A 10,028-nucleotide genomic window follows, 5' to 3' on the forward strand; every position below is an offset into this window, starting at 1 on the left:
CTGCCCCTCTGTTTGTTTGTGTGTTTCAGAAATACTTAGAAACTACTGAGCCGAAATTTTATGAAGACGTTTTATAAGATGCAGCTAACTAAGTACTATGGTATCCGTTCGAGTTAAATTAATAAAGAATATCAGAGATTAGTATTTAATGAGAAAATGGGCAGAAATGTAAGCATATTCAACCATATATTTGGCATAAATCACTTCTTCTAAGTCAACGGGACATAACTCTAATTTTCTTATATATAACTGCTGTGACCTGGAAAGAGCACTTAGGAAAAACACGTACATGGATATGAGTTAGAAAAATAATTTGTATTGAACAAAACAGAATATACAGAGAGCAACAGTCGTAGCACGTACTGCCAATATGGCGTACTACGAAAGTACACATACCACTCCGAAGGTTACTATTCTCAGTGTTTATACAGTTCGCAAGAGTTCATACCTTGGGAATGGGTGACTCTCCACAATATCTTCCTCCCAAGCTTTTTTTTGCACCGTAAAAACGTTGTTAATACCTTTTCCACTTTCGGTCGATAGTCGTCGGTGAATTTTTCTTTCCTCTCAATCGTCGCTGTTCTGGTTAGCGTGGGTCGAGATCGAACTTCTCGAAAAATGGCGTCGATCGGTTCTCCCTCTACATGTTATGTGAATTTAGTGTCATCTTTGTGACTTTTTTTAAAAACTGGTTTTGATTGCGATCATCAGCATGTTTTGTATCTTGTATGATGTTCTTGATACCGACAATATTTTGCAAATTGATTAAAAGTTCGCGTTTCTTTCGTAATACCATTCATTAGTTTCTGAATGACATCCCAATTCTGTTGCACAAGTCCAGTTATTTTGGTATTTCTATGTTTATATAAATTAACTGAAATATTATATTGCATAGTCGAACCATCTTTGTATTTGTCAATTCTTCTTGCTGCTCGAGTGGATATTATTTTTTGATTTTCTCTGAACGTTCCAATCTCTTTTTGTTTTCGTTTAAATATAACATTTTTATGCAACCCTGTTTATGATGCTTCTATTTTCTGTCCACGTTTTAATTGTTGCTTCATTATTTCTCGACATAATTTCGAATTATATGTGATATTCATTTTCGTGTATTCCTTGATTTATTTTATTCAGTTTATTTGACACGTTTTGTTTTATTATAAATAGTTTGAATTGGAATGAATTTCATACGGTACATTTTTGTTTATTTGACTTTCTACAGCTTACATATTTTCTGATTAAAATTTTTGGCTGATAAATACCAAAGTTACACACTATTGCGCCAGTTCAACCTGTTTCAGCTTTCAGACTAAAAAAAAACGTACGTCTTCAATTGTACCTTCAATGTACGTCCAATTTTACTAGTGAAATATAATTCTCCAATAAAATAATCATTTTGCTAGGCATCATGCAAGATGGCTTTAGTGCTTTCTGCAAAGTCGGTTCAAGTTTCTTCCATGTATATAAAGTTATAATTGAAACTTCGATCTAATGTTCAATTCAAATTTCACGGTTTTATTAAATGCATAGACTATGATGTATGTGTGTAAATTTTCGTCTGCCTTTTTTTACAAGGTGATCACCACTTATCAAGGCCCGGAAGCCACTCAGGGATAAGGGTTATTGCATGTACAGTACGTTAGTGTGGGGATTTAATAAAAGTGTCTACTTAAGTGGGCGGTTCATCAGGAATTTGTTTACGTTGGACTTGAAGACATCCAAGTTGTAGTCGGGTGGGAAGCACGTAGACGGAACAGAGTTCCACAGGCGTGCACTTCTCAGAAAAAAAGCTATGTTCATGGAATCTACGTTTGATTTAGGCACAGATAAAGACTGGGAAAAATTTTTGACAGTGGTTTCAGCTAGACAGGTGTTTTTCTTAAAAGATTGGCAAGGGGGACTAGAGATTGGAGCTCAGACGAGCACCTGCCATGAAAATAACGATAAAACAAAGATAGGCTCGCAACGTCTCTTCTGTGGGAGAGAGGTTGCAGAGAAGAGAAAAGGGCACCCCCACTAAGCACCGAAGTCTATTTTGTACTCTGTTAAGGCAGGATAGGCTGTTTTTAGCAGCTCCTGCCCAGATATGACAGCAGTATTCCATCCTTGGGCGTACTTGGCTTTTATATAGATAGAGAATTGCATCAGTAGTGAGATATCTTCTGGAGCGCTAGAAGGATCCACCCATCTTTCCAGCGACCTTGGCAACAGGCTTGATGTACGTGTTCCATTTCAGATCAGGAGTAAAGATCAAGTCGAGAAGCTTGTCAAAACATGAAGCCTCCCAAGACGAGAGCCATCCATTTCAATTGATGCCAGATTGTGACCAGAGCGTTGATGATGTAAGGATAGGAGCTTGGTTTTAGATGCATTAAAGGTAACCAGCCACGTCTTCCCCCACTGAACCACGCGATCGAGATCAGAGGAGAGTGAATCAGAGAGAACTTTGTCAATTACAGCCTTTGATGTGTTGCCGTATATGGTCGTGTCATCAGCATAAATGTCAACGAATGATTTAAGTATGTGTTTAGGGAGATCATTGATGTAGATCAGGAAAAGATTTGGACACAGGATGGACCCCTGAGGTACTCCAGCATTAATACTGCGGGCTTCTGATTTTTGTCCATTGACCACTACTCTTATGAGCCTATCAGAGAGAAATTTTCTTGGATTTTTTTCTGACTGACTCTAATGTTTTGGTTTCCGTCTGATTTTACACTGCGACATTTTGGGTCCATATTCGTATTTCTTTTTTTATAAAATTATAAAATGTGTACTTTACTGCGCCCGATTTTTCTGTTTTTAGAATTGCTTTTTACGCTCATAACTTTTTAAAAATCCTTCACAAGTTACTGTCGAGTGAGATTGGGTTCGCTTTCGAGTTTCGCTAACACTCTCCACCTAATCTCAATATATTTTGCATCAACTATCCCTTGAGCAAAAATTAGACATTTAAACTTATCTGCAGATAAGTCTGCTAGTCTAAAGTTGTTACAATGCTTGTTTTTGATAGACGTGAACCTTAAATTATCTTCGTCGTCCCGCATAGCCAAATTAAAACATCTCCCTCATTTATGAAACAGTGACGTATTAGGACTGAAAATTCCGATAGTAACTTAACGGTCTTTGTAAATTCCATATCAGTAGTTTTTTGGTAGAATGTAGTATCCGAACCTAATATGTCCAGTTTTGTAAAAGCAGACAAACAATCGACGTTGAAAAGATCTTTATACCTCCTAAAGAAAGCATGAAACGTTTGGACATGACTAGGTCTAAGACAACAGAATATTCTGGCATCACTGGCATAAATTGAAAAGAATGGCTCTCATCTTGGGGAAGCTCCATATTTTGACAAACCTCTAGGTCTGACCTTTACTCCTGATCTGAGATGGAACACGTACATTAAATCTGTTGCCAGAACTGCTTAGAAAAAAAGGTGATCGCGCTACCACTCCAGTAAATATTTCAATGCTGAATCAATTCTCTACCTGTATAAGAACCAAGTATGTCCAAGGATGGAGTACTGTTGCCATATCTGGTCAGGAGCTGCTAGAAGCAGCTTATCCTGACTTGTCAGAGTTCAAGATAGACTTCGTTGCTTAGTGGACGATGCCCTTTTCTCTTCCCTGCAATTTCTTTCCCACAGAAAAGGCCTTGTGAGCCTGTGTCTCTTTTATCGTTATTTTCATGGCAAGTGCTTATCTGAGCTCCAATCTATCGTCCCTCTGTCCTGACTTTTGAAACCACTATCAATAATTTCCCCCACTCTTTATCTGTGCGTAAACCTAAACATAGATTTCATGAACAAAGCTTCTTTCGTAGAAGCATGCCTGTGGAACTCTTCCGTTTTCCTGTTTTCCAACTGACTACAATATGGTTGTCTTCAAGTCCAATGTGAACAAATTCTTGATGAGCTATCCTCTTAAGTAATCCAATTTACCAAAATTCTACTACTAGCGATGACTACATGTTCCTCTTGACCAGTACGCACTTATTAATCCTTATCCTCGAGTGGCCCCCGGGTTTTGATAAGTGGTGACTCCTTTGTAAAAAAAATGCATCCGGCGCCTTCTTCTTCTTCTTCTTCTTCTTCTTCTTATTATTATTATTATTATTATTATTATTATTATTATTATTATTATTATTATTCTTCATTACACTTTTCAAATAAATCTGCATTACAAAGTTTAACGATAATCAAACTTATTTGTATTCATTGTCAAAAAACAATTTAAACTCAATTTAAACTCATGTCCTGCCTTTTTTAATTAAATTCTTTTTTATTAAATTTTTTTTTTTTTATTTAAATTTTTTTTTCATAAGGGAACATTTTGAAAAGTTTAAACTTTTATGTTATATTTCTCTTGTTTGTCTGTCTGTTCGTTCCATTTTTATTTCTTAGAAACTTTTGGGCCGATCTGGTATGATAAAGTGCAACGAACTAATATTATGGTATCCGTTCGATGCACGGTTAGGGATTAATGGGGGTTATAATTTAATACAAAAATCAGCACAAATTTAACCATATTAAGCCATCAATTTGCCATAAAGCACTCATTCTAAGTCAATGGGTCATAACCTTTGCCAGTTTTAACGGGCTAAGATATCAAGTTTTCTGTAAATGCTCATAGAGTTATAAAGAATGTTAGATAGTGGTTGAATCAATAGCGTGATAAAAAGTAAGAACAATATGTATGTACCGAAGAGAGAGAGAGAGAGAGAGAGAGGGAGAGAGAAAAAGAAAGAGAGAGATTGTTGATTTATTCATTATTTGATATGGTTTATTTATCAGTTATTTATAAATCACGGCTAATTAAAACAATTAAAACGTAATTTTTCCCCAAACATAACCCAATCCCAGAACTAAAGCACATTTAGTGTTTATTTTGTGTTATTAAATTATATAGAAAATAATTGTTGATGAATTCACTTTTAGTATGATAATGTATACGCATAAATATATGATAGATATATAAGCATAAATATTCTGAAACTAAACTCATCCGGCATACTTGAAATTAGATAGGTATATTTTATTTTGAAAAGAAACTTTTTTAAAAATTTATTCTTACATAATGGTAAAAAACTTATTATTTTTCAAGGGTGAAAGTGGGCGAGATAATTATGTGGACAGCTAAGAGAGATATGATTTACCTCTACACTTTAAGTATATATATATATATATATATATATATATATATATATATATATATATATATATATATATATATACATAAAGCACACAGATGCTCTAGCGTCATATATAGCTTCTCTCAATCTAATCATCCCCACGTGCACTTTGTGAAAAAATATAGTTTAAAACAAATGGATAGAGACACAAGAACGAACACAATAAAAATGCGAGAAAATAACGAAACAACAAAACCTTTTCCAAATAATGCAAAAATAGGTTTATTTAAGATAAAAAGGAAGAGTTTAACGAAAGAAAAAGAAATTTATTCAAAGTTATGGAATCTGAAGTATATCTACGCATATTGAAATAAGCGAAAGTCTTGGGGGGGATCAAAATTTTTACACTTACAGGTCTCTTTTGTTTTCCTTTTATTTTATTTTTGTTTCTTTTGCTTGTATGTTTCAAAACTCGTTAACGACGCAGTTAATCCAAGATATTTATTTTGGTAGGGAAAAAGTACGAATAGCAAATTCACATGTTCTCCTTTCCTATCGTCCGCGTTTTATACATCTGTCTCTTTAATGAGGGAAAAGAGGTCACATCATCCGCGTTTCGCATATCCACATCTCTTTCGCATGAGGGAAAGAAATCGTCATTCTTTCATGAGGGGTAAAGCAGTCGCATTCTCTCGTATGAGGAGAAGAAGGTCGCGTCATCCACGTGTCGTGTATCAATATCTCTTTTTCGCATGAGGGAAAGAAGTCACCCCCTCCTCTCACGAGGTGAGAGACTTCTTAGCAGGTCGGCGACCAAGCCGAAAAGAGCAACTTCCGCTAGTGTCCACATAAAAAGGTTGGAAAGGGAAGCGAGATCACTTCCAGTCCCACTTTTCCTCTCTGCTTCTCAATCCGGTCTAAAAATAGACTTGACGAAATCTCTAGTCGATAAAATCACTGCAAGTTTTAAAGGAAGGATAGATTAGTAGACTTTCGCTCAGTTCAAAGCAATTACTATTTTTTAGCCTCTCTTTTGGAAATCATGTTTATTTTGTCTCGGCGACAAAATATAAAAACAAAAAAACGATACATCTCGTCAGCCTAAAATTAAATATTTAAATTTTTATTCAAATTCATAATCCAATTTAAAGATTATGTCACAATATATATATATATATATATATATATATATATATATATATATATAATCTAAGGTTATTGTTTTCAAGAAGTTAAGTAACCAATGATGTTTAATGAGGTGCTTCATACAAAAGGTATACTCTTTATTTGTTTTTACATAAGCAGTAATATGTTGCTACACAGTTATGAGCATGTTTCGGTCAGTAACTAGAGACTGGTAACTGGCTGACCGAAACATGCTCATGACCGTGTAGCAACATATTACTACTTATGTAAAAACAAATAAAGAGTGTGTATATATATAGCGACAACTGTATTAATCTTATATATATTATTTGGACTCTTCCTACTACTGTTTTCATCTTTAGATCCACGTAACTTCCGACCTTTTTTTTTTTAAAGGTGTATCTTGTGGAACTTGGGAATCTTTCTCTCGAACTCGGGAATCCGCACAGAATTTCGAACGAAAACTTTTATCTAATCCACAGGAGTTGCAAACTCCCACTTCTGTCAGCCATGACTGGGTAGAAGTTGTAAGTATTTCGCAAATATATTTTTAGTATCGCCCGCACTGAGGATTGAATCTTTGACCTCAAGACTAGTGTAACGTTCCAACTGAATTTTACCATACTAGGCCGTTGGTACTTTGAAACGTTCTTCGAAACGTTGTGTGAATATTGCTCAAGATGTGAACAGTAATCTGAATGATCCAAATGATATGTACTAGGACTTATACTTGAATCTTATAAGCAAAGCAAAGAATTGATCTGGATACCACCAAATATCTTTCTGTACACAACTAGCTTCAAAGGAATCAAAGTTTTATTTATATAAAGCATTCTATTAAATGTTATTATACCTTATGCTACTAGGTCAGGCTGTCTGAAGATATTGGCTTCTTGATCTAAAGTACACAAGACATTGTTGATATTGATTTTCCCTTTTCCTTTGTATAACTCAATCATGTTCTGCAAAGCTAAAAACGAAAACAACACTTTTCCTCCATGCAAAGCGAAACAACAAAACCAAACAACATAAATATTTGAATACAAACAAAAAAACATGAAGCATAACAACTTTTACGAACATTGCAGGATTCAACATTAAATAACCTGAAAAGGGTTGATATGTCATAAAACAAAACAACTAAACAAAACCACATGAATAAGTATATGATCTTATAAAGAACTTAAAACGTAAGCACTTTTACTGAAACTACTGGATTCTGTTGTACATAACCCAGAAAGGGTTGATATAATGTACAGTAAAACAACCAAACCAAACACCGTAAATAAATATTTGAAGGTATAAAAAAACTTAAAGTATAAAACCTTTTTCGAAAATTACTGGATTCAGCATTAAATAACACGAAAAGTGTTGATATGCCACACAAAAACAACCAAACCAAACACCATAAATAAATATTTGAAGATATAAAGAATTTGAAGCATAATTTCTTTTTGTAAAATTATTGGATTCAGCATTAAATACCTGAAAAGAGTTGATATGCCGTCAAATAAAACAATCAAAATCTAAATCGGACAAAGGTCTTGATTAATGGTTTTATGACGTAAGTCAGTGATCGTTTTATTCATTGAAATTGTTACATTTTAAAGCAGAGTACACTGGCGCCTTCAAAACTGCACGAATCATGCTAATATATCACATCTCTGTGTATAGTATGGACCGATATTTTTCGAGTTATTGATAAGACACGGTGGATATGTAAATATAAAAAAAAAAGTCTACAAATACAAATGCTGCTTTTCCCGTTTTGTCCCAAAGTACATACGACTTTCTTTTCATTAATATTTAGTATATCCTTTGGCAGGTAACGGTGGTTCAGTTGTTAACGACACGGACTGAAGTTCGAATCCAGTTCGTTCCACTAAAATCACTTTCACTTAGGGATGTTGGTAGCCTTCACATGATCCATCTCGTAAGTACCCGACGTATTTCTAGAAAGAATTATGTAAAACATATCGGGGAAACCAATGCCAACAATAGAATCTCTGGATCCGTACAATAGGGTGATGAGTATACCTTCTGAATATCTTCGTAGGTTTACATCGTGGCCGTGATGGGCTACTGGTTGTCACGAATGATTACTAATAAGGAAACACAATTACTGAAACAATTAAAAGGTTTAAATTATTAATTTATAACGTTTGATATCTTCACAGCTCCAAGAGACAGTGATATAAAAACAGGTACGAATCCAGAATTCAACCTACTTAAAAAATAAAAAAGCACAGAAAAATCTTTATGATGGACATATCCGTCGCGGAACGAAAATGTCATATTCCAAAAATCACGTAAATTAGTAGTCAATCACGTAAATTAGTAGTAATCAAATAGTTTGTTTTTCGTTAACTAAGAAAAGAAAACTTTATGACGAAGCTAGAAAAAGGTCTCGCTCTGCCATTTTAAAAATAAATCACTTGTTACCTCCCCTTTTAACAATCTCTCTAGAAATAGAAATGAAAATCAGCCCTTAGATGGCTATGAGTTGCTCTTAATCGATAAAAAATGGTTTTTTATATAAAAATTAAACAACTTGACCAATTTACGTGATTTTTGGAATACAAAATTTTCGTTCTGTGATGAGTACGTACATCACAAATATTTTTCTGTTTTTTTTTTTGTGCCTTGGACATCTAAATTGGAAAGCATTTAATCATATTTAAACTCCTTCCTTATACTATATATATAAATATTAAGAATTACATTTTCTTTATTTCTTTATTTATTTTTGATAATTCGTATTATTTGGATTTTTAGGACTACTGTTCTCATCTTGGGTATTATTAGCACAATGTTTCGATCGACATAACCTCCAACTTTCTTCAGATGTATGTTGTCAAACTCGGGGATGTTTTTGTCGAACTCTAGAACTTTCCTGTCGAACTCGAAACCTTTTATTTAATTCATGGGAGTAGCAAGCTGTTGATCCGTCAGCCATGACTGAATAGAATAAGTAATTCATATATGTATTTTGAGTTTCGCCTGCACTTAGGATTGAACCTTCGACCTCCAGAATAGTGTAACTTTACAACTAAATTTTACCAATTACTTTATCTGCTACGTCGTTGATACTTTTAAAAGTCCTTCGAAACGTTGTGCGAATAACACCCAAGATAAGAACAGTAATCTGAATAATCCAAATAATATGTACTAGGACTTATACTTGAATCTTTGATGTATATGAGCAAAGAGCTGATCTCGGGCATCATTAAGGCTCTTTCTGCAGACAATTATTCTATATTTTCGTAGATCGTTCTAGTACTTTACTCATTTTTATTTAAATAAAAATATTAAAATAGTAGATAATTAGAAATCAATGTATGAACGAGTCTTTATTACAACCATTTAAGACAGTGTTCAAACAATAAAAAAAACAGGTGCTTCTACACTACAAGGACGAAATTTCAGAAATCGTAATACTGATTTTCACATGAAAACAATGTACGTACTCCTCGTATTTTTAAGATGATTATATCAAAAGATTACGAAAATTATTTATTAAAGAAAAAATAGAATTTGATGAAAACGATTGTAAGACACAGGAGAGTTCAAAAGGGAGGTAATTTTCCGTTTCGATTTAAACAAATTGGCCACAATTTTTTACTTGCTAACACGATCAAAGTTGTTTTTTTTTAAAATAATTCAGTAATATTCAGGTAATTTCGACTGCATAATTTGGAAGCTAACATTGCAATTTATTAGAATTGACAAAAAAATCAGTATAAACCATTGTT

This window comes from Euprymna scolopes, chromosome 4 (assembly GCF_053919585.1).
Source record: "Euprymna scolopes isolate OS-2025 chromosome 4, ASM5391958v1, whole genome shotgun sequence".
Classification (NCBI taxonomy): Eukaryota; Metazoa; Mollusca; class Cephalopoda; order Sepiida; family Sepiolidae; genus Euprymna; species Euprymna scolopes.